Source organism: Petromyzon marinus, chromosome 36 (genome assembly GCF_048934315.1).
Source record: "Petromyzon marinus isolate PM22_M1 ecotype Great Lakes invasive population chromosome 36, UKy_Petmar_22M1.pri1.0, whole genome shotgun sequence".
Taxonomy (NCBI): domain Eukaryota; kingdom Metazoa; phylum Chordata; class Hyperoartia; order Petromyzontiformes; family Petromyzontidae; genus Petromyzon; species Petromyzon marinus.
Genome location: NC_133702.1, coordinates 11,535,551 through 11,561,335, shown reverse-complemented (window position 1 = coordinate 11,561,335; position 25,785 = coordinate 11,535,551). Strand labels below are relative to the sequence as shown.

Here is a 25,785-nt window from a genome sequence, read left to right as displayed (position 1 = left end):
ACCAATCAAATTCAAGGACAGTACATATTATTATCAGAGTTGTCTTTTTTGTTTGCATTTTGACTGCTTGTGTTGTGGTTATTGCAAACATGATGCCTTGAATAAAGGTGTCAGTTTTTGTGCCAGTTAAAAGGGTAAAACCTATTCTTATATCTTGTTTCTGGCAAAGGAGGTCTCATAATGTTAATGCTCACCCCGAGCCCTCAATACTCTGATAGTGCGCTGTTTTTGAGTTGTACGCCTTTTGGCGTCTTCTGGTCCAACACCAATGGAGACTAGGCTCTAAGAAAAGCTGTCTCGGGTGTGGACCAATCAAATTCAAGGACAGTACATATTATTATGAGAGTTTTTTTTTTTGCATTTTGACTGCTTGTGTTGTGGTTATTGCAAACATGATGCCTTGAATAAAGGTGTCAGTTTTTGTGCCAGTTAAAAGGGTAAAACCTATTCTTATAAACGAAACTTGTTTTTATTGCACCAGGTAGGATCCACTGAGGTACGTAGCTCTTTTTCAGAAGCGACCTGGCTATCACAGATGATTGCTCAACGAAGTGGCTTATCAACGTATGGACATTTATAGCAGTCAAATTATTAAAGAATTAAAGCTTTCGTGACTGCATAAAATTACTCATTGGTTTTTTCGGTAAAGTCACGTATGTAGAAATACAATAAAATTATATTGAAACAAAAACAATCACGACGTTTCGATCACAACACAAGCGATCTTCATCAGGTGTCAAGAACAAATCACGGAGGTAAATACAACAAGAAGATGAGAGAATTCAACAAACCTAAGAAACATTATGTGAAGCTTCTGTTGATGTGCAAGATGTGCTTGTTTCAGCTGCCGCGCTCTCTCTGGCCCCTCCCCCCAACCTTATTTCCTATTTAAGGCTTCTGTTCATCCCTCCAGCCCCCCCTCTCTCTCTCCTTGCTTCCCTGTCCGTCTTTCCTCCCTCCTTGCCTCTTGTGAGCTTGTATATGTATTTCTACTGACTGTGCACCTCGTATTTTTTCATTCTATGCTGGTATGTGCAATCCAGAGGTTGGACACGAAATTTAACACTCTTCTGAAATTCGTGGTCCGCCAGGAAGTGTCTGTGTTGTTGGCCTGACTGGTTGTGCTTCACATGTTTCTTAGGTTTGTTGAATTCTCTCATCTTGTTGTATTTACCTCCATGATTTGTTCTTGACACCTGATGAAGATCGCTTGTGTTGTGATCGAAACGTCGTTATTGTTTTTATTTCAATATAATTTTATTGTATTTCTACATACGTGACTTTACCGAAAAAAACAATGAGTAGCAGTCAAATTCTCTAAACGCGTGACGTTGATTCTAAATGTTGAGTGTAAAACCGGAGCACCCGGAGAAAATCCACGTGACCACAGGGAAAGAGAGAGACACGCAAACTACAAATACACAACAGGCGTCAGGGTCGGGATCGAACTCATGTTCTCCTGTATACCAGGCGTGGTAGTTAACATCTCCTAGCCACCATAGTGCCCAGAGCGCCATCATCCTGTGCGAGAGACACCGATTGACTGATCGATTGATCGCCCCCGGCGATGTTCAAGTCCACCTCTTGAACGGTGCAGGCCCAGAGCACCATCATCCTGAGCCGGGGGATGGGGGGGGGGGGGTTAGACGGCGGTCATGGAGAGGGGGGGGTGCAAGGGTTGAGGGTTAGGTGACGGGCAGTGGGATTGAAGTGAAGGGATTGCTAGAGGGGGGCAAACAGGCTGGAGAAGAGATGGAGCTGATGCGGTACAAGATGATGTGGAGCTGAGTGTACTTGCCGATGACTGGTACCAACGGTATCAAGATCGGCCTCCGTGTGTATATAATCAGCACGTGTAATCTGTGTGTAATCTGTGTATGTAATGTGTATGTGTAATCTGTGTATGTAATGTGTTTGTGTAATGTGTGTGTGTAATGTGTGTGTGTAATCTGTGTATGTGTAATCTGTATGTGTAATCTGTGTATATGTAATCTGTGTATGTAATCTGTATATGTAATCTGTGTATATGTAATCTGTGTATATGTAATCTGTGTATATGGATTCTGTACGTGTAATCTGTGTGTGTAATCTGTGTATATGTATTCTGTATGTGTAATCTGTACGTGTAATCTGTGTGTGTAATCTGTATGTGTAATCTGTGTGTAATCTATATGTGTAATCTGTGCATATAGATTCTGTACGTGTAATCTGTGTATGTGTAATCTGTGCATAAAGATTCTGTACGTGTAATCTGTGTGTGTAATGTGTGTGTGTCATCTGTATGTGTAATCTGTGTATATGGATTATGTACGTGTAATCTGTGTATGTAATGTGTATGTGTAATGTGTATATGGATTATGTACGTGTAATCTGTGTATGTAATGTGTGTGTGTCATTTGTATATGTAATCTGTGTATATGTATTCTGTACGTGTAATCTGTGTGTTAATGTGTATGTGTAATCCGTGTATGTGTAATCTGTGTATATGTATTCTGTACGTGTAATCTGTGTGTGTAATGTGTGTGTGTCATCTGTATGTGTAATCTGTGTATATGGATTCTGTACATGTAATCTGTGTGTGTAATGTGTGTGTGTGTAATCTGTATGTGTAATCTGGGTATATGGATTCTGTACGTGTAATCTGTGTGTGCAATGTGTGTGTGTAATCTGTATGTGTAATCTGTGTATATGGATTCTGTACATGTAATCTGTGTATGTAATGTGTGTGTCATCTGTACGTGTAATCTGTGTATGTAATGTGTGTGTCATCTGTATGTGTAATCTGTGTATATGTATTCTGTACGTGTAATCTGTGTATGTAATGTGTGTCATCTGTGTATATGTATTCTGTATGTGTAATCTGTGTGTGTAATGTGTGTGTGTAATGTGTATGTGTAATATGTGTATATGGATTATGTACGTGTAATGTGTGTATGTAATGTGTGTATGTAATGTGTGTGTAATGTGTATGTGTAATCTGTGTATATGGATTCTGTACGTGTAATCTGTATGTGTAATGTGTGTATGTAATGTGTGTGTGTAATCTGTATGTGTAATCTGTGTATATGTATTATGTACGTGTAATCTGTGTATGTAATGTGTGTGTGTATGTGTAATCTGTGTATATGTATTCTGTACGTGTAATCTGTGTGTGTGTAATGTGTGTGTGTAATCTGTGTGTGTAATCTGTGTATATGCATTCTGTACGTGTAATCTGTGTGTGTCATCTGTATGTGTAATCTGTGTATATGGATTCTGTACGTGTAATGTGTATGTAATCTGTATGTGTAATCTGTGTATGTAATGTGTGTGTGTAATGTGTATGTGTAATCTGTGTGTGTAATCTGTGTATATGGATTCTGTACGTGTAATCTGTGTATATAATCTGTATGTGTCATCTGTTTGTCTAATCAATACGTGTCATCTGTGTGTGTAATCTGGAGTGTAATCTTTGTACGTATAATGTGTGTGTAGTCTGTGTGTGTGTACTCTGTACGTGTAGTCTGTGTGTGTGTAATCTGTACTTGTAACGTGTCTGTGTAATCTGTGTGTAATGTGTGTAATCTGTGTGTATGCAATGTGTGTGTGTAATCTGTATTTGTAATGTTTGTGTGTAATCTGTGCAAGTAATCTGTGTGTGTGTACAATCTGTAGTGTTAATGTGTGTGTGTGTAATCTGTTCGTGGAATCCGTGTGTGTGTGTAATCTGTGTGTGTGTGTAATGTGCCCGTGGGGAGCAGTAGTGTCGCGGTTACAGGCTATACGTGGGATCTTTGTGTGTAACCTGTGTAATATGTTTGTAAATGTGTGTGCAATGTGTTTGTGTAATCCGTGTTTGTATAATCCGTGTTTGTGGGGGTGTGTGCGGTTTATGACTGTGCGATATCTTGAAACCAAGGTTGGTGCCAAAGAGCACAAGTCACGCACAGGTGACTGACTACGATGATGAGTTCAGCGGGGAGACAAAGGTGACTGGGTGTGGTCCCAGCCACACCACGCCAAATGGGGGCTCGCTGACAGCGGTCGTCTCGACGGCCTGCACAGCTGCATAGCAGCAAGTTTGTTGAACTTCTTTCGTGCCCAATGTAGCCACCCGTGCTCATCGCGGGTGCAGGCGCGGACCCAACAAGCTAAACACAAAACGCAGCTCTAAAGAAGTGAGTTTTGTCAATCTAGATGGCGATTTTAAAGTGCACAGCTCCCAGCTGATTCGTTTTTTGGGAAGGAAGAGGCGTTCCAGACGGCCGCAGAAAGCGTGTCCGAAAGCGCCACGCGATGCGGTGACCGCCGCCGTCGTCTGTGTGAGATGGCAGCAGCCGGAAGCCGCCGCCACCGCCGCCGCCGCCGCGAGGATGGCCACCGGAGTCGACGTGGGAGGGGAGGGGGGGTGGGCACTTTGGCCGATCAGACATCATCAGTGTGAGGGACCGCCACACCATGTGAAACCACTGTTGGGTTTGTGACAACAGCACGATGATGATGATGATGATGTTGGGGGGAGTTTTCAGTTTTCACGTTCGGCAGGGGGGGGGGGGGGTGCGCACTGAAGGCCCCCAGTGGCTCGCGGTGGCCTTAGCACACGAAGAACACTCGCTGGCTTCATTCTCCTTGACGAGATGATGCAGGCTGCAGAGCGATGCTGCGGGCAGCAGGTGGCAGTGCGGTCACGGTGCTACCGAGGCCACGCGGTGGCCTTCCCTCTGCGTCTGTGTCCCTGTGTTTCAGCACTTGCGCCAACAGTGGGCTACGGGATATTTGTCTTCGTGTACACGCGTGTGTCTGTGTGTATGTATGTCCGTGTGTCTCATCGTGGTCGTATAACCTGGTGCGGTGGGTAAAATAAGCGCCACTGGGGAGACAAAGGCGGCCGAGTGTGGTGCTGGCCACACACCCCCTCGTGTGACGTCCCGGCCTGCGTAGGTGCTCGCTCACAGCACTTTCCCCAGCAGTATGCTAAGGCTACACGGGGGATCTTTGTCTTTATAGCGATAAACATGCCGCGCTACGAACCCAGTGACCCGAGTTCGATTCCCGCTCACGGCCAACACGTTTTGTCCGGGGAACTCGCGGTTTTCTCTGCCGTGTGTACACCGCTCACTATCCCCAGTTGGACGTTCCACTGTAAGGACGGCAGAGCTTGGACAATTGTTGGCGAGCAACTCTGGGCCTTCCTTTCCCGCTTGCCTGTGGATTTTCTCGAACCCCTGAATCACCCTCCTCCCTGCCGCGTTGCGCGCCACCTGAAAGTCTCGGCCGGGCGAAATTTTCCCTCGCCGCTTTCTAATCGTCGCTCGCTTGCCCGCGCCCAGACCGACCGGGCCTCCTGGACGTGGGCCCCGTGGAGCGGATGCAGGAGCGCGTGCTGCAGGCGCTCGACCTGCAGCTGAGGCGCAGCCACCCCGAGAGCTCCTTCCTCTTCCCCAAGCTGCTGCAGAAGCTCTCCGACCTGCGCCAGCTGGTGGCCGAGCACGCCCAGATGGTGCACGACATTCGGCGCACGGAGGCCGACACGGCCATGCCGCCCCTGCTGCAGGAGATCTTCAAGGACATGTACTGAGGCACCCCCCTTGGGTGGGGGGAGCCCCCTCGGCTGTACCCGCCCCACCCCCGCATTCTACCCCCCTAGACACACAACCCCCACCCCCGCTGCCCCTCGGTGGAAGGCTTTGACCTTCGGAAACTGAACTCTCCGAAAGTAAACACAACGGGTGGCGTGAGTGTGGGGGGGGGCGAGCGGGGAGGGGGGTGGACGTCTAAACAGTGGCCCCCACCACCGCCACCACCACACAGCCACCACCGGAGGAGGGGGTTGTGGGAGGTCCCCACCCCCCCACTGCCACTGAGCGGGGCAATGGCTGTGGTCCGGGAAGTCGCAAACTCTGTTCGTGAGCCTGCGTTTGCCACCAACGAAGAATACGTTATGATGCTGCTGCTGCTGCTGCTGCTGCTAATAATAATGGTGGTGATGACGATGGTGATGGCTGGTGATGGCAATGGTTATAGTATCGATGCTGCTGACAATGGTGAAGATGGTGATGATGCTGCTGATGACAATGGTGATGATGGCATCGGGGGTGATGATGATGGCGATGTTTGATGGTAACGTTTTTAGAGTGGTGATTGGTGATGGACGTGGTATTGATGATGATGATGATGTTGCTTGTTGATGAGAGGAAGATGATATTGATGACGACGATGGGGATGATGACAGGACGCGTGATCTCACGCGATGCCATCTCCAGACACCTACGACCACATCACCTGGAGTGTGCCAGAAGCGAGGAGAGATTTTACGTTGAGCCTGCCCAGTGGTGCTGGCGTCAGACAGACATTGTGGGGGCTGCCTCGACCTTCGTCGACTCGCACGGTGTCTCGATTTGAACCGACGCTCGCCCGTGTCACGTGGGGCATGCACGCACACGTGTATACACACGTGTACAGGATCTCGATCTTAATGCGAACCAGCATCACGCGTCTGCTGCATCACGCCGTGGCTTCGTTTGGCAATCACCGTGAATTGGGGGCGGAGGGGCGGACGAGATGGAGGGAGCGTGGGGCGGAGGGGCGGACGAGATGGGCAAAGTGGCATCCGAGACGGAAGAGGAGGAACAGGAACCTTCAACTCGAGGCCCACGGCCACAACTGGACGGCTTCCCCTTTCACTTTCTTCTCTGCCCGGTTCCGCTTTATGTTGGGGGCGGGGTGGGTGGGTGGGTTCAGCCACCAGCGCCGTCATGAAGGACGCGTAAACATTCACCCTCCCCCCCCCGCGGCATCGTGGTAAAAATAATCCGGGCAACGCGACAGAGTGAAGAACGGCCAGTTCCATGTGACATCCGGGGGGGGCGGAGGGTGACACGGGGGACAGCGGCTTGGCTACCGTGGGGTGGGCGGAACCATCGCCACAAATGGAACTCTTCAGGGACACTACCGGCTATGGATGTAAACGCATCTCCTCTGTACCGGGGGTGCTTGGGGCGGGGGGTTGCCACCTCCGAGTTCACAAAAACCGGGACGTATCGTGTGCAAGAGGATATCGCACACGGCCACGCAGGTGCACCCATTATTCTGGAGTTGTTGATGCCTCATTACTTATCGGAGCTTCCGTTGTTGCTCTCGCTCGATGTCTGTTCGGAACGCTGCTCGGCGGGCTTGGGAGTCCGGGGTTCCACGGCGTTGGGCGAAAACCGTCGGAGTGGCAAAGCCTGCCCGATAATAATCCCGTACGATTCAACTCTCTTTGTCCCGCATTGAAATAATCCTGTCAGCTGCGTTGCGAAAACGAGACTGACGCGAAGAGGCGAAGTGGATGCGGCGTAGCCGAAATGACTCCCAACGATTGGTGGGAAATGGTGCACCGCGTGCATCATCATCACCACCATAATCACCGTCATCACCACCGCCATCACCATCACCACCATCACCACCATCACCACCGCCATCATCATCACCACCACCATCACCACCAAGGCCATCACCACTATCACCACCATCACTATCACCACCATCACTACCACAACCATCACTACCATCACCACCACTACCACGACGGTTCTCATCAAACTGACAGAAGCGGGGGTAGGGGGTGTGGGGGGGGGGGCTCGGCTCTCCCAGGAGGACGTCAGAGCTGCCTCTTCAATAACGAGAGGTCGATCTCGGGGGGAAACCCCGGGACAGGTGGCAACCCTAAGCACAGTCCCTGCGTGCGTTCACCTCGCCATCTCCGCACGCCGAGATTCGGGCGGAGGTTGCGGATGTGGGACTCTAGAGTCGAGATTTATCATCTCAGGGAGGGAGGGGGGGGGTGAGAGTCTGCCTCCTTCGTTTCGTGTCGTCTCGGTTGCGTCGTTTTGTCCGATTGTTGGTGTCGTTTGTTCCGTCTGCGTTGGTGGTGTCGTTCGTTCCGTCTGCGTTGGTGGTGTCGTTTGTTCCGTCTGCGTTGGCGGTGTTGTTCCGTCTGCGTTGGTGTCGTTCCGTCTGCGTTGGCGGTGTCGTTTGTTCTGTCTGCGTTGGCGGTGTTGTTCCGTCTGCGTTGGTGTCGTTCTGTCTGCGTTGGCGGTGTCGTTTGTTCCGTCTGCGTTGGTGGTGTCGTTTGTTCCGTCTGCGTTGGCGGTGTCGTTTGTTCCGTCTGCGTTGGTGTTGTTCCGTCTGCGTTGGTGGTGTCGTTCGTTCTGTCTGCGTTGGTGGTGTCGTTTATTCCATCTGCGTTGGCGGTGTTGTTCCGTCTGCGTTGGTGGTGTCGTTCGTTCCGTCTGCGTTGGTGGTGTCGTTCTGTCTGCGTTGGTGGTGTCGTTCGTTCCGTCTGCGTTGGCGGTGTTGTTCCGTCTGCGTTGGTGGTGTCGTTCTGTCTGCGTTGGTGGTGTTGTTTGTTCCGTCTGCGTTGGCGGTGTTGTTTGTTCCGTCTGCGTTGGTGGTGTCGTTTGTTCCGTCTGCGTTGGCGTTGTCGTTTGTTCCGTCTGCGTTGGTGGTGTCGTTCGTTCCGTCTGCGTTGGCGGTGTTGTTCCGTCTGCGTTGGCGGTGTCGTTTGTTCTGTCTGCGTTGGCGGTGTTGTTCCGTCTGCGTTGGTGTCATTCTGTCTGCGTTGGCGGTGTCGTTTGTTCTGTCTGCGTTGGTGGTGTCGTTCCGTCTGCGTTGGTGGTGTCGTTTGTTCCGTCTGCGTTGGCGGTGTCGTTCGTTCCGTCTGCGTTGGTGGTGTCGTTCTGTCCGCGTTGGTGGTGTCGTTCTGTCTGCGTTGGCGGTGTCGTTCCGTCTCGTGATTCCCGAGCCAATTGTCCGGCAACTCTGCGGGTGCCTCCGCGTGCCGGGTTAAAAGTAATGAGAAGAATCGACACTCGTTCGCGGGCGCGAAAATACTCTATGCAATGTACCTGGAGCCAAAAACTAATTGATGTAAATAATCGATCATTAATCGATGAATAATCGCTACCCCCGTATTCTCCGGAGTATAAGACACGATCCGGAAAGTAAGACGCCACTCCGGGTGTCTTCCCTGTGTAAATTAAGTTAACACCGTACACAGCTACCGGAGTATAAGACGCACTCCCAAACGTTTGCTTTAACGTAGCGTGACGGGGGGCAGGGGGGGGGTTATTGAGTGCGTCTAACAATCCATAGATTATTCTCATTGTCTATCGCTGGGCTGTTGGGGGGCGGGGGGAAGGAAGGAAGGGGGGGGGGGGTGATGCTGTGAAGGAGCGAGGTGTAGACTTGTGCACCACACACACGTCCCGTGTATTTGTACATATCGCAGCGAGACCAGGTGCTGTTGATGATGACGGGAACAATGGAGCAATGCAAGGAACTAAAAGAGGAGGTGGGGATGATTGACGACCTTGGGTGGTGGCCTCGGTTACTTTCACCGGTGATGGTGGGCGGGTGAGTGGGCAAGTGAGTGGGTGGGTGAATGGGTGGGCGAGTGGGTGGGTCAATGGGTGGGCGAGTGGGTGAGCGGGTGGCCGAGTGGGCGAGCGGGTGGCCGAGTGGGTGAGCGGGTGGGTGAGCGAGTGAGCGAGTGGGCGAGCGCGTGGGCGATTGGGTGAGTGGGTGGGTGGGTCAATGGGTGGGCGAGTGGGTGGGTGAGTGGATGAGCGGGCGGGCAAGGGGGTGGGCGAGTGGTTGGGTGAGTGGGTGGGCGAGTGGGTGGGTCAATGGGTGGGCGAGTGGGTGGGTGAGTGAGTGGGCGAGTGAGTGGCTGAGTGGTTGGCCAAGTGGGTGGGCGAGTGGGGGGCCGAGTGGGTGGGCGAGTGGGTGGGCGAGTGGGTGGGCGAGTGGGTGGGCGAGTGGGTGGGCGAGTGGGTGGGCGAGTGGGTGGGCGAGTGGGTGGGCGAGTGGGTGGGTCAATGGGTGGGTCAATGGGTGGGCGAGTGGGTGGGTCAATGGGTGGACGAGTGGGTGAGCGGGCGGGTGAGCGGACGGGTGAGCGAGTGGGCGGGCGAGTGGGCGGGCGAGTGTGCAGGCGAGTGGGTGAGTGTGCGGGTGAGTGGGCGAGTGTGCGGGTGATTGGGCGAGTGTGCGGGTGAGTGGGCGAGTGGGTGGGCGAGTGGGTGAGTGTGCGGGTGAGTGGGCGAGTGGGCGGTCAAGTGGGTGAGTGGGTGGGCGAGTGGGTCAGTGTGCGGGCGAATTGGGCAGGCGAGTGGGTGGGCGGGTGGGTGAGTGTGCGGGTGAGTGGGTGAGTGTGCGTTCGAGTGGGTGAGTGGGTGGGCGAGTGGGTGAGTGTGCGGTTGAGTGGGTGAGTGTGCGGTCGAGTGGGTGAGTGGGTGGGCAAGTGGGTCAGTGTGCGGGCGAGTTGGGCGGGCGAGTGGGTGGGCGAGTGGGTGAGTGTGCGGGTGAGTGGGCGAGTGTGCGGGTGAGTGGGCGAGTGTGCGGGTGAGTGGGCGAGTGGGTGGGCGAGTGGGTGAGTGTGCGGGTGAGTGGGCGAGTGGGCGGTCAAGTGGGTGAGTGGGTGGGCGAGTGGGTCAGTGTGCGGGCGAATTGGGCAGGCGAGTGGGTGGGCGGGTGGGTGAGTGTGCGGGTGAGTGGGTGAGTGTGCGTTCGAGTGGGTGAGTGTGTGGGTGAGTTGGGTGGGCAAGTGGGTGGGCGAGTGGGCGAGTCTGTGGGCGAGTGTGTGGGCGAGTGAGTGAGTGGGTGGGTGAGTGTGCGGGGAAGTGGGTGAGTGTGCGGGGAAGTGGGTGAGTGTGCGGGCGAGTGGGTAAGTGTGCGGGCGAGTTGGGCGGGCGAGTGGGTCAATGTGCGGGCGAGTGGGTAAGTGTGCGGGCGAGTGGGTGGGTGATGGCTTGAGCGGGTGAGTGGGTGGGTGGGTGAGTGGCCAAATAGGGAGCGGTTAGTGGTAGCGGTTAGCTCCGCACTGCGCCACGAACCCTGGCGACCTGATGTTCGACTCCCGCTCACGACCAACATCGGCGATGATTATCTGAACCCATCCTGGGCCTCCCCTAGGTCGACTCGGCCTCAAGTGCGTCCACTGACATGGTGCGCTGTGTCAGCATCACTACTGGGGGAAACAAACGCGGTCGGGCGTGGATCGAGTGGACTGGATAGAGAGATATTGCGTGGTTGAATATTATCCATAACACACGGACTCCTCTACTTACGAATATATGTGAATTACGAACTTTCAGAGATATGAACAAACCTGTCCGTGTGTCCAGTTGCCTGTTCGGACCGAGAGTCGTAAGTTCAACCGCCATGCAATAGATGGCGGTAGTGACATCTACAGAACATGAAGAACCAGTTCCATCTACATCTGCAGAACATGAAGAACTAGTGGCATCTACATCTACAGAACATGAAGAACTAGTGGCATCTACATCTACAGAACATGAAGAACCAGTGGCATCTACATCCACAGAACATGAAGAACCAGTGGCATCTACATCTGTAGAACCAGTGGCATCTACATCTGCAGAAGATGAAAAACCAGTGGCATCTACATTTGCAGAACGTGAAGAACCAGTGGCATCTACATCAGTAGAACATTAAGAACTAGTGGCATCTACATCTGCAGAACGTGAAAAACCAGTGACATCTACATCTAAATGAGATTATATAACTTTAAATGCCATTCCCGGGTTAAGTGTACACGCCATACAACATGTTTGGAATCGACAGGAGTAAAGTTGGACTTACGAACGAATCGACATACGAACAGACATATGGAACCCAACTAGTTCCTAAGTAGAGGAGTCTCTGTAGATTTTGTTGGGTTACATCGTGTGAATATAAATGTGTCGTTAAACCCACCACCACCCGACACAGCCAATTAGTAAGGTGTGTCACGTAAACAAAACGTGGCCAATTCGTTACCAGTACAGCACACAGCGGTTGTTTGTTGGAGAGTAAAGCCACTGCAGCATTTACAATATGAGCCCCGTGACGTTCCGCCTGTAATTACAACTCAGCATCATCAGGCGGACAGCCACAGAGCTGTGGATAAATCCTCCTCCTGCCCGGTTCTTAAATAGCGGGACATGACGTGAGATCATTACTTGTGAATCAGTGTTGCGAAGGCCAGGGCGCGGGGGTGGGCGGGGGTGGTGTTTAATGTTTGCGTAAAAATTACAATGCTTCGCGCGTGTGTGGGGTTCTAGTAGGATGGAGGAGATGATGAGACGTCAGCCAGCCGGAGGGGCGGCATCGCCGGCCGGAAATGTGAGTGCCGTAGGCTTTGCATAGACCGACCAGTAGCAAAACTAAATAATTTTTTCAGTACTCTTTGGTTCTATTCGGCAAAGTCACGTAAAAAAACAACAACAAAAAAATTCACGACGTTTCGGCCACAACACAAGTGGCCTTCATCAGGTGAAGGGAGCAGACTGTCTAGAGGAGAGCGCTGGAGTGAAACAGAGCCAAGCTCAGACCGCGACCTTTAAGCAGTGTGAGAGGGAGCAGAGCGCCTTGACAAAGGAATTAGCATAAAAAATAGCATTTAATTGGAGGACTTAGCATGATGAACGATGTACAGGGGGGGAGCAAGTGTCGACCGCACGTGCTGGCCGACACGTCGCGGCATTTTTTATTTATTATTATTATTATTTTTTGTTGTTTTTTTTACGTGACTTTACCGAATAGAACCAAAGAGTATGGATCCTTGCAGTCACGAAAGCTTTAAATCTAGAATTATTTTTTCAGTGTTATTGTATACCAGATAAGCGCCCTGGCTCTCACAAAGCAGATGGCTCGACGAAGTGGCTGCTGATATCATCGCACGTCAATGTATTGCAGCACAAATAATACTCTAAACCCCACGATGTTGATTCTAAAACGTGGAGGGGGAAAGCTGGAGAAGCCGGAGACGAACAAATCCACACGACCGCGGGGAGAGAGACGCCGCAAACTACAAATATACAGCAGGGTTCAAGGTGGGGATCGAACCCACGGCATCCTGCCTACCAGGCGAGGTAGTTAACATCTCCTAGCAACCGTGGCAGCAAGCGCGGAGGCACGAGGTGCCACCCCCTCTCCCCGTTGGTGGCCAAAGCTACGAGCTGCCCCCCCCCCTGACAACCACCATGGTATTTGATTTCAACAACGGCATCAAAGAACAACAAAAAAGTTATTGACAACGCAGTTCACGTAATTTTTAAAAAAATGAAAATGAGTCCATTTACGTTCCACGTTTTATTTAAATTCAGTTAAGAGCAGTAAGGTGATGTTACAAAGAGGTAACTAGGACTACGGAGCTGTGGTGGCTGCATTTTGTGAAGATGGAGCGCCTCCTACAGCATTAAATGTTTGCGACCGTGAGCGTACGGATGATGTGTTTAGGGCAAGAGGAGCCGCGATGTCTCATAGCCTCTAGGGTGCGACCGTGCGAGACAAATCAAATATTGGGGCCTCACCTTGCCGCACCCCCTGAGCTGATAATGTAGTCACTACGTCACTGATAATGTAGTTACTACGTCACTGATAATGTAGTTACTACACCACTGATAATGTAGTTACTACACCACTGATAATGTAGTCACTACACCACTGATAATGTAGTTACTACGTCACTGATAATGTAGTTACTACGTCACTGATAATGTAGTTACTACGTCACTGATAATGTAGTTACTACGTCACTGATAATGTAGTTACTACGTCACTGATAATGTAGTTACTACGCCACTGATAATGTAGTTACTACGTCACTGATAATGTAGTCACTACGTCACTGTTAATGTAGTTACTACGTCACTGATAATGTAGTTACTACGCCACTGATAATGTAGTTACTACGTCACTGATAATGTAGTCACTACTTCACTGATAATGTAGTTACTACGTCACTGATAATGTAGTTACTACACCACTGATAATGTAGTCACTACGTCACTGATAATGTAGTCACTACACCACTGATAATGTAGTCACTACACCACTGATAATGTAGTCACTACAGCACTGATAATGTAGTTACTACGCCACTGATAATGTAGTTACTACTCCACTGATAATGTAGTTACTACGTCAATGATAATGTAGTCACTACACCACTGATAATGTAGTTACTACACCACTGATAATGTAGTCACAACACCACTGATAATGCAGTTACTACACCACTGATAATGTAGTTACTACGTCATTGATAATGTAGTCACTACACCACTGATAATGTAGTCACTACACCACAGATAATGTAGTTACTAAACCACTGATAATGTAGTTACTACAGCACTGATAATGTAGTCACTACACCACTGATAATGTAGTTACTATGCCACTGATAATGTAGTTACTACACCACTGATAATGTAGTTACTACGTCAATGATAATGTAGTCACTACGCCACTGATAGTGTAGTTACTACACCACTGATAATGTAGTCACTACACCACTGATAATGTAGTTACTACGTCACTGATAATGTAGTTACTACACAACTGATAATGTAGTTACTACACCACTGATAATGTAGTCACTACACCACTGATAATGTAGTTACTACGTCACTGATAATGTAGTTACAACACCACTGATAATGTAGTCACTACACCACTGATAATGTAGTTACTACACCACTGATAATGTAGTTACTACGTCACTGATAATGTAGTTACTACGTCACTGATAATGTAGTTACTACACCACTGATAATGTAGTCACTACACCACTGATAATGTAGTTACTACACCACTGATAATGTAGTCACTACAGCACTGATAATGTAGTTAATACGTCAGTGATAATGTAGTTACTACACCACTGATAATGTAGTTACTACGTCACTGATAATGTAGTTACTACACCACTGATAATGTAGTTACTACACCACTGATAATGTAGTCACTACACCACTGATAATGTAGTTACTACGTCACTGATAATGTAGTCACTACGTCACTGATAATGTAGTCACTACACCACTGATAATGTAGTTACTACACCACTGATAATGTAGTTACTACACCACTGATAATGTAGTTACTACAGCACTGATAATGTAGTTACTACGCCACTGATAATGTAGTTACTACACCACTGATAATGTAGTTACTACTCCACTGATAATGTAGTTACTACTCCACTGATAATGTAGTTACTACGTCAATGATAATGTAGTCACTACGCCACTGATAGTGTAGTTACTACACCACTGATAATGTAGTCACTACACCACTGATAATGTAGTTACTACATCACTGATAATGTAGTTACTACACAACTGATAATGTAGTTACTACACCACTGATAATGTAGTCACTACAGCACTGATAATGTAGTTACTACGCCACTGATAATGTAGTTACTACACCACTGATAATGTAGTTACTACTCCACTGATAATGTAGTTACTACTCCACTGATAATGTAGTTACTACGTCAATGATAATGTAGTCACTACGCCACTGATAGTGTAGTTACTACACCACTGATAATGTAGTCACTACACCACTGATAATGTAGTTACTACGTCACTGATAATGTAGTTACTACACAACTGATAATGTAGTTACTACACCACTGATAATGTAGTCACTACACCACTGATAATGTAGTTACTACGTCACTGATAATATAGTTACTACACCACTGATAATGTAGTCACTACACCACTGATAATGTAGTTACTACACCACTGATAATGTAGTCACTACACCACTGATAATGTAGTTACTACGTCACTGATAATGTAGTCACTACGTCACTGATAATGTAGTCACTACACCACTGATAATGTAGTTACTACACCACTGATAATGTAGTTACTACACCACTGATAATGTAGTTACTACGCCACTGATAATGTAGTTACTACACCACTGATAATGTAGTTACTACTCCACTGATAATGTAGTTACTACTCCACTGATAATGTAGTTACTACGTCAATGATAATGTAGTCACTACGCCACTGATAGTGTAGTTACTACACCACTGATAATGTAGTCACTACAGCACTGATAATGTAGTTAATACGTCAGTGATAATGTAGTTACTACACCACTGATAATGTAGTTACTACGTCACTGATAATGTAGTTACTACACCACTGATAATGTAGTTACTACACCACTGATAATGTAGTCACTACACCACTGATAATGTAGTCACTACACCACTGATAATGTAGTCACTACGTCACTGATAATGTAGTCACTACACCACTGATAATGTAGTTACTACACCACTGATAATGTAGTTACTACACCACTGATAATGTAGTTACTACAGCACTGATAATGTAGTTACTACGCCACTGATAATGTAGTTACTACACCACTGATAATGTAGTTACTACTCCACTGATAATGTAGTTACTACTCCACTGATAATGTAGTTACTACGTCAATGATAATGTAGTCACTACGCCACTGATAGTGTAGTTACTACACCACTGATAATGTAGTCACTACACCACTGATAATGTAGTTACTACATCACTGATAATGTAGTTACTACACAACTGATAATGTAGTTACTACACCACTGATAATGTAGTCACTACAGCACTGATAATGTAGTTACTACGCCACTGATAATGTAGTTACTACACCACTGATAATGTAGTTACTACTCCACTGATAATGTAGTTACTACTCCACTGATAATGTAGTTACTACGTCAATGATAATGTAGTCACTACGCCACTGATAGTGTAGTTACTACACCACTGATAATGTAGTCACTACACCACTGATAATGTAGTTACTACGTCACTGATAATGTAGTTACTACACAACTGATAATGTAGTTACTACACCACTGATAATGTAGTCACTACACCACTGATAATGTAGTTACTACGTCACTGATAATATAGTTACTACACCACTGATAATGTAGTCACTACACCACTGATAATGTAGTTACTACACCACTGATAATGTAGTTACTACGTCACTGATAATGTAGTTACTACGTCACTGATAATGTAGTTACTACACCACTGATAATGTAGTCACTACACCACTGATAATGTAGTTACTACACCACTGATAATGTAGTCACTACAGCACTGATAATGTAGTTAATACGTCAGTGATAATGTAGTTACTACACCACTGATAATGTAGTTACTACGTCACTGATAATGTAGTTACTACACCACTGATAATGTAGTTACTACACCACTGATAATGTAGTCACTACACCACTGATAATGTAGTTACTACGTCACTGATAATGTAGTCACTACGTCACTGATAATGTAGTCACTACACCACTGATAATGTAGTTACTACACCACTGATAATGTAGTTACTACACCACTGATAATGTAGTTACTACGCCACTGATAATGTAGTTACTACACCACTGATAATGTAGTTACTACTCCACTGATAATGTAGTTACTACTCCACTGATAATGTAGTTACTACGTCAATGATAATGTAGTCACTACGCCACTGATAGTGTAGTTACTACACCACTGATAATGTAGTCACTACAGCACTGATAATGTAGTTAATACGTCAGTGATAATGTAGTTACTACACCACTGATAATGTAGTTACTACGTCACTGATAATGTAGTTACTACACCACTGATAATGTAGTTACTACACCACTGATAATGTAGTCACTACACCACTGATAATGTAGTTACTACGTCACTGATAATGTAGTCACTACGTCACTGATAATGTAGTCACTACACCACTGATAATGTAGTTACTACACCACTGATAATGTAGTTACTACACCACTGATAATGTAGTTACTACAGCACTGATAATGTAGTTACTACGCCACTGATAATGTAGTTACTACACCACTGATAATGTAGTTACTACTCCACTGATAATGTAGTTACTACTCCACTGATAATGTAGTTACTACTCCACTGATAATGTAGTTACTACGTCAATGATAATGTAGTCACTACGCCACTGATAGTGTAGTTACTACACCACTGATAATGTAGTCACTACACCACTGATAATGTAGTTACTACGTCACTGATAATGTAGTTACTACACAACTGATAATGTAGTTACTACACCACTGATAATGTAGTCACTACACCACTGATAATGTAGTTACTACGTCACTGATAATATAGTTACTACACCACTGATAATGTAGTCACTACACCACTGATAATGTAGTTACTACACCACTGATAATGTAGTTACTACGTCACTGATAATGTAGTTACTACGTCACTGATAATGTAGTTACTACACCACTGATAATGTAGTCACTACACCACTGATAATGTAGTTACTACACCACTGATAATGTAGTCACTACAGCACTGATAATGTAGTTAATACGTCAGTGATAATGTAGTTACTACACCACTGATAATGTAGTTACTACGTCACTGATAATGTAGTTACTACACCACTGATAATGTAGTTACTACACCACTGATAATGTAGTCACTACACCACTGATAATGTAGTTACTACGTCACTGATAATGCAGTCACTACGTCACTGATAATGTAGTCACTACACCACTGATAATGTAGTTACTACACCACTGATAATGTAGTTACTACACCACTGATAATGTAGTTACTACAGCACTGATAATGTAGTTACTACGCCACTGATAATGTAGTTACTACACCACTGATAATGTAGTTACTACTCCACTGATAATGTAGTTACTACTCCACTGATAATGTAGTTACTACGTCAATGATAATGTAGTCACTACACCACTGATAGTGTAGTTACTACACCACTGATAATGTAGTCACTACACCACTGATAATGTAGTCACTACACCACAGATAATGTAGTTACTACACCACTGATAATGTAGTTACTACAGCACTGATAATGTAGTCACTACACCACTGATAATGTAGTCACTATGCCACTGATAATGTAGTTACTACACCACTGATAATGTAGTTACTACGTCACTGATAATGTAGTTACTACGCCACTGATAATGTAGTTACTACACCACTGATAATGTAGTCACTACACCACTGATAATGTAGTCACTACACCACTGATAATGTAGTTACTACGTCACTGATAATGTAGTTACTACATCACTGATAATGTAGTTACTACACCACTGATAATGTAGTCACTACACCACTGATAATGTAGTTACTACACCACTGATAATGTAGTCACTACAGCACTGATAATGTAGTTACTAAGTCAATGATAATGTAGTTACTACACCACTGATAATGTAGTTACTACGTCAATGATAATGTAGTTACTACACCACTGATAATGTAGTCACTACAGCACTGATAATGTAGTTACTATGCCACTGATAATGTAGTTACTACACCACTGATAATGTAGTTACTACAGCACTGATAATGTAGTTACTACGCCACTGATAATGTAGTTACTACACCGCTGATAATGTAGTCACTACACCACTGATAATGTAGTCACTACACCACTGATAATGTAGTCACTACAGCACTGATAATGTAGTTACTACACCACTGATAATGTAGTCACTACACCACTGATAATGTAGTCACTACACCACTGATAATGTAGTCACTACACCACTGATAATGTAGTTACTACACCACTGATAATGTAGTTACTACACCACTGATAATGTAGTTACTACATCACTGATAATATAGTTACTACGTCACTGATAATGTAGTTACTACACCACTGATAATGTAGTCACTACACCACTGATAATGTAGTTACTACACCACTGATAATGTAGTCACTACAGCACTGATAATGTAGTTACTACATCACTGATAATGTAGTTATGTCACTGATAATGTAGTTACTACACCACTGATAATGTAGTCACTACACCACTGATAATGTAGTTACTACACCACTGATAATGTAGTCACTACAGCACTGATAATGTAGTTACTACGTCAATGATAATGTAGTTACTACACCACTGATAATGTAGTTACTACGTCAATGATAATGTAGTTACTACACCACTGATAATGTAGTCACTACAGCACTGATAATGTAGTTACTACACCACTGATAATGTAGTTACTACGTCAATGATAATGTAGTTACTACACCACTAATAATGTAGTCACTACAGCACTGATAATGCACTGTGTAACATTTTTTTTGTTCCTGGGTAGTAAGTGTTATTTCCTAATTGCTTATGCCTCAAAAGTAGAGAAGATGGAAATTATCACCCACAAGCTTTGCTTTTGTGACCAGGACAGTGATATTTTGTAATTTACATATTTTCCAGAACATTCCAGAAAGATTCAGTGCTGAGTAAACTTGGAGTAACTTCTAGAACATTCTAGAACTTTCCAGTAATATAAATAGTAGTATAAATACAGGGGCCTTAAGCCCACCAGTTCATTTTAGTTCCAGCTGCCTAAGTGCATACATATCTGCATTTTTCTGAGATGGCATCAAGAGGCTGCAAGCATCCGGCAGACGCATTTTGCGATGTCTGCGGCCAATTTATCAAGACAAGAGCGAAAAAGTACACTGTGGAAGCGTCTGCTAAGATGTGTGAGGCCTTCAAGCCATATTTCGGCATGCCTGTCGAGGATCAAGAAAAACCCTGGGCACCTCATTTCACCTGCGAGCAATTAAAAAAAACTCTGCACGATAAGATGGACAATTGTTGCTCGTAATTTTATGTTATGAAATTTGTAAAAAAAAAAAGAGAATTGTAAAAGTTTTACATTTGAAAATGTTTTACAATTTTCAATGTTATTGAAAAAATATATCATATATGAAAAATGTTGCGAGAATCTTACACAGTCATGAGAGCCATGAAGTTCGCTATCCCAAGAATTTGGCAAGAACCCACTGACCACTGAAGCAACAGCTACTTCTGCATGGTGGACCCTGTCAAGAATGCACCCGCTATCACCTTCCTTCATCCATCGCCCCGGTGCCACACTGCCATGAGCTACCCGTACCCACTCCTCCGGAGAGAGAGCAGCAAGTCAGAGAGCGAGGAAGACGTTGTCGATCCAGATGACAATTTCAGAGATGGAGCTGAGGAGAGAAACCCATACTACCCCAACCAAAAAAACCTCAACGACTTGATCAGATATCTTGGTCTCAACAAGCCCAATACCAAGCTTTTGACGTCTAGGCTCAAGCAGTGGAACTTGTTGGATGAAAGTGTGCAAGTCGCACATAATTTTCGACCTTGTGATTGCCCAGGGGTAGCGGTGCCGGCGACGACGGCGGAGGTGACAGTGATGACGATGATGGCGGTGATGGCGTTGATGTCGAAGTGCGGACGAGCTGCGATTCCGTCACCGGTAATCTGATGCCACCTGGCAGAGGATGAGAGGATCAGTTAAATTATTTAGTTTTCGTGTCTATTTAACCGTGGAATAATTATTTGTTGCCGCGTGTGATTTCAATGTCTGATATGCAACAAAATATTGTGCCAAATGTAACCAGAATTCTGCTGTTCTGGTTATGCATTGGGTGGCGTGTCGAGACGTGAAGCATCCATTTGGAAATATTTTCAGCGAGCAGTGCACATTTGTGACGGCGAACGACCCTCGGGATCGGACATGACAAAACTACTCCTGAGAATCTGTTATCCGATTGGTTGAGTAATCGAACCGGTAATCGGTAGGGAAATCAATCACTCAAATAAAACATATAATCAGATATCACAGCTCTAGCGGTGAGTGGTGCAGGGTGTAGTGGTGGTGAGCGGTGCAGGGAGTGGTGGTGAGTTGTGGGGAGTGGTGGTGAGCAGTGCAGGGTGTGGTGGTGAGCGGTGCAGGGTGTGGTGGTGAGTTGTGGGGAGTGGTGGTGAGTGGTGCAGGGTGTGGTGGTGAGTTGTGGGGAGTGGTGGTGAGTGGTGCAGGGTGTGGTGGTGAGTTGTGGGGAGTGGTGGTGAGTGGTGCAGGGAGTGGTGGTGAGTTGTGGGGAGTGGTGAGTTGTGGGGAGTCGTGGTGAGTACGCCACCGCTCACCTCCCCGTGCGTGGGACCTCTCTCTGTGCCACGTTCCGCGTGCGAACCGCACAGCGAGCAGCACCGCCCCAACGAGCGGGAGGAGGAGGAGCAGGAGGAACTGGAGGGATCCTAGGAGTGCGCGTGGGGGAGGGACATGGGGAAGAGAGCCAAGCAGAGCGGCTTAGGACAGACATTACGGACTCGACTCCCCAGCAACTTATACCCCGGGATTCATTTTCTAAATGCTGCTAGGCTGGCTTGCATGTAGGGACTATTGGCATAAGGCACTACCACTACAACACAAGGTATCCCTGGTCCACAATAATCCTATATTATTGTACCATGCAATCCTATCTTGGGTAGCGAAAACAAGTCGTTGCCTTATGGACAGACCCCCCCCCACCATAGGAATGTGGAATTTCCACCGCTGGTTCTCAGCTGCAAACCACAGATGAGTACCTCTGTAACTCTCATTCGAGCCAGAAATTACTTTGCCTTTAAAAAAATAGATATTTGTATTATATTATTCCTACACGTGTTTACCGTGGAAAGCCTCACTATATCTTCCTTCCTTTGGAGGGTCCTGCCAAGTTTCCGCAGTAAGGGGGCAGTAATTGCTCTGCACAATGCCAATTGATTAACTCGACCGACTTTCAGACCTCATTCCATTCTCCTTCTCTCCCCCCTCCTCCGCTCTGAGCATAGATGGACTCGTCCGTCTCAACAACCGCTAGTCGCTGTCCGTGGTGCTAACGTTAAGACAAAAACGCCACTTTTTTCAAAAATAAATTCTTGCTGTGGTTTTCACACCTGATGATGATTGCTTGTGTTGCAATCAAAACGTCGTGAGAATGTTATTGTTTTATTTTATTATTTCCCTTCTACGTGACTTCTTTGGTTCTTTCGGTAAAGTCACGTAGAATGAGAATAAAATAATAAATTGATAAAATAAAATAACACAATATTCTCACGACGTTTCGGCCACAACACAAGCGGCCTTCATCAGGTGAAGGGGACGAGACTGTCTGGAGGACAGCGCTGGAGTGAGAAAGCCACGCTGAGATCACGACCTTTAAGCTGTGTGAGAAGAAACAAAGCGCCTTGACAAATGAATTAGCATATAATTTAGCATTGAAATGGCTGAGTGATTAGCTTGTGACTGGTCACAGAAAAGGCTATGTTAAAGTTAAAGCATACACATCCGCAAAGGCACCCCTTAACAAAGGAATTAGCATAGAATTTAGCATTGAAATAGCTAAGTTAAAGTATACACATCCGCAAAGCCACTCCTTGACAAAGGAATTAGCATAGAATTTAGCATTGAAATAGTTGAGTGATTAGCTTGTAACTGGTCACAGAAATAGCTATGTTAAAGTCAGAGCATATACATTCACCGAGGCACCTAGTACAAATCAAACAGGAGAATTTAGCATTGAAATAACTGAGTGATTAGCTTGTGACTGGTCACAGAAATGGCTATGTTGAAGTTAAGGTCTACACATCTGAGCTATTCACAGTAACTGGGTATACAATACAATATATAATGAATACTATATAGTGAACCAATAAAAAATACTAAAATATAAATTACCTCAATGTTATCAATAAACTCTATATTCTCCAATCAGCTAAGCTACCAACAATAAGTCGTTATATATCACAATGCTATATGGCGAAAAATGGGTGGATTCTTACCCTCAACTTTAGGAACACGGATAGCTACGGGTCCCGTTCAGACGGACGAGTTCATCCATGGTCGGAACAGAGGAGGGGGAGAGAGACAGCTGCGAGGCGCTATTATACTCCATGTTGTAAACCATACCATTAACCGTGGTGTGAGAGGTATTAAGAGTCAATGCCAGCGAAAGAGCTGCGGTCTAAAGGTCATCGTAAAATACGATTAATTATGAACGGAAATGGTTTAAAACATCTTTCCAATGGTTACTAAGCCAGAATCCATCTTCTCGGTTGAAATTGTCCCCCATTTTTCGCCATATAGCATTGTGATATATAACGACTTATTGTTGGTAGCTTAGCTGATTGGAGAATATAGAGTTTATTGATAACATTGAGGTAAATTTTGATTTAAAGCTTTCGTGACTGCAGTAATTCATATTCTTAGTTTTTTTCGGTAAAGTCACGTTGTTTCTCTTCAACGTGACTTTACCGAAAAAACTAAGAATATAACATTGAGGTAATTTATATTTTAGTATTTTTTATTGGTTCACTATATAGTATTCATTATATATTGTATTGTATACCCAGTTACTGTGAAAAGCTCAGATGTGTAGGCCTTAACTTCAACATAGCCATTTCTGTGATCAGTCACAAGCTAATCACTCAGTTATTTCAAAGCTAAATTCGCCTAGTTATTTCAATGCTAAATTCTCCTGTTTGATTTGTACTAGGTGCCTCGGTGAATGTATATGCTCTGACTTTAACATAGCTATTTCTGTGACCAGTCACAAGCTAATCACTCAACTATTTCAATGCTAAATTCTATGCTAATTCCTTTGTCAAGGAGTGCCTTTGCGGATGTGTATACTTTAACTTAGCTATTTCAATGCTAAATTCTATGCTAATTCCTTTGTCAAGGGGTGCCTTTGCGGATGTGTATGCTTTAACTTTAACATAGCCTTTTCTGTGACCAGTCACAAGCTAATCACTCAGCCATTTCAATGCTAATTTTTATGCTAATTCCTTTGTCAAGGCGCTTTGTTTCTTCTCACACAGCTTAAAGGTCGTGATCTCAGCGTGGCTTTCTCACTCCAGCGCTGTCCTCCAGACAGTCTAGTCCCTTCACCTGATGAAGGCCGCTTGTGTTGTGGCCGAAACGTCGTGAGATGATTGTTATTTTATCAATTTATTATTTTATTCTCATTCTACGTGACTTTACCGAAAGAACCAAAGAAGATGAATCCTTGCAGTCACGAAAGCTTTATATCGAAATCAAGAATATGTTGTGGGTTTACTCTCCAACACGCTATTTGGTGTGTTTTGTTTACGTGACAAACCTTACTAATTGGATGTCGGGTGGTGGCGGGCTTAACGACAGATTTCTATTCACGCGATCCAATCCACAGTCCTCTACTATGGACAATATTGGTCGCGAAAGCCTACTCCGTTTCGTTAAACTTGAAAAGATCAGATTGTAGTCGTTTACGAACGATGCCCGAACGTGAAGCGAGTGGCGAGCCTGAGGCCTTGCGTACGAAGAGGCGGCTCCCCACACTCGGAGCGGCAGAGCAGCAGCAGCAGCGGCTGGGCGCTGATCCACGCCGGGCCACAGAGCAGCGCTGCCAACCCCCCCCCCCTAGCCATGCGGGCAGCAGCAGCAGCAGCTGGGCCCCCCCCCAGCCATGCGGGCAGCAGCAGCGCTGCCACCCCCCCCCCCCAGCCATGCGGGCAGCAGCAGCAGCAGCAGCTGGGCCCCCGCGTTCGCCTGCAAACTGCTCACACGACGAGGCCATTCACCTGGGGTCGTCGCGATGAACGGTCGCGATTCGAATTGGTAATCGATTTCTCTCCATCCCCCCCCCGTTCACTCTCTCTACTTCGTATTTTATCTTCTATCGATCTCGCGTGCCCACTGTTGCTCGCTCCATCGGCATCAATGTCAGGTGAGATAAAACATTTTCGCGAGCCGTTGGCCCCAATCTTCACCACGGTCGCGATTCGATTCATATAGTTGCAATCGATGTCTCTCGGTTAGTGTTAACGTGAGTCGATTATTAATCATGTGTCATTCTGTCTCCGTTTACAAACAAAACAATTGAAAAATAAACAGGGGACGTCTAATGGCGAACCCTCATCGATAGGACAGCCGCAGTTGGGAATTCAACCAAATAGCGCTGCGAACCTGAGTGGATCAGGGCGCGATGAGGCCTCGATTCGTTGAGAATCGATTAATCGAGTGGTGGTCACGTGGGCGGCGCGGGGCGTGGCCTGTGGGCGGCGCGCGGCGAGGCCTGTGGGCGGCGCGG

At 46.3% G+C, this 25,785-nt stretch overlaps 1 long non-coding RNA gene and 1 pseudogene across 3 annotated transcripts; one reads left to right on the top strand and one right to left on the bottom strand.

Moving 5' to 3' along the window:
- The window catches only part of LOC116949271 (peroxisome proliferator-activated receptor delta-like), a 34,157-nt pseudogene extending 24,827 nt beyond the window's left edge, over positions 1–9,330 (top strand).
- On the bottom strand, positions 1,440–25,673 carry LOC142930093 (uncharacterized). Of its 3 annotated transcripts, XR_012946058.1 has the most exons (4): positions 25,277–25,666; positions 21,821–21,931; positions 21,034–21,164; positions 1,440–1,615 (listed from the first exon to the last, which is right to left on the bottom strand). It is a non-coding gene; the product is annotated as an uncharacterized LOC142930093 (long non-coding RNA). The 3 variants fall into 3 exon arrangements; XR_012946059.1 differs by lacking the exons at positions 1,440–1,615; positions 25,277–25,666 and adding an exon at positions 24,817–25,067 and having other exon boundaries at positions 18,344–21,164; XR_012946057.1 differs by lacking the exon at positions 1,440–1,615 and having other exon boundaries at positions 18,345–21,164; positions 25,277–25,673.
- Between the last annotated feature and the right edge of the window lie 112 nt (positions 25,674–25,785).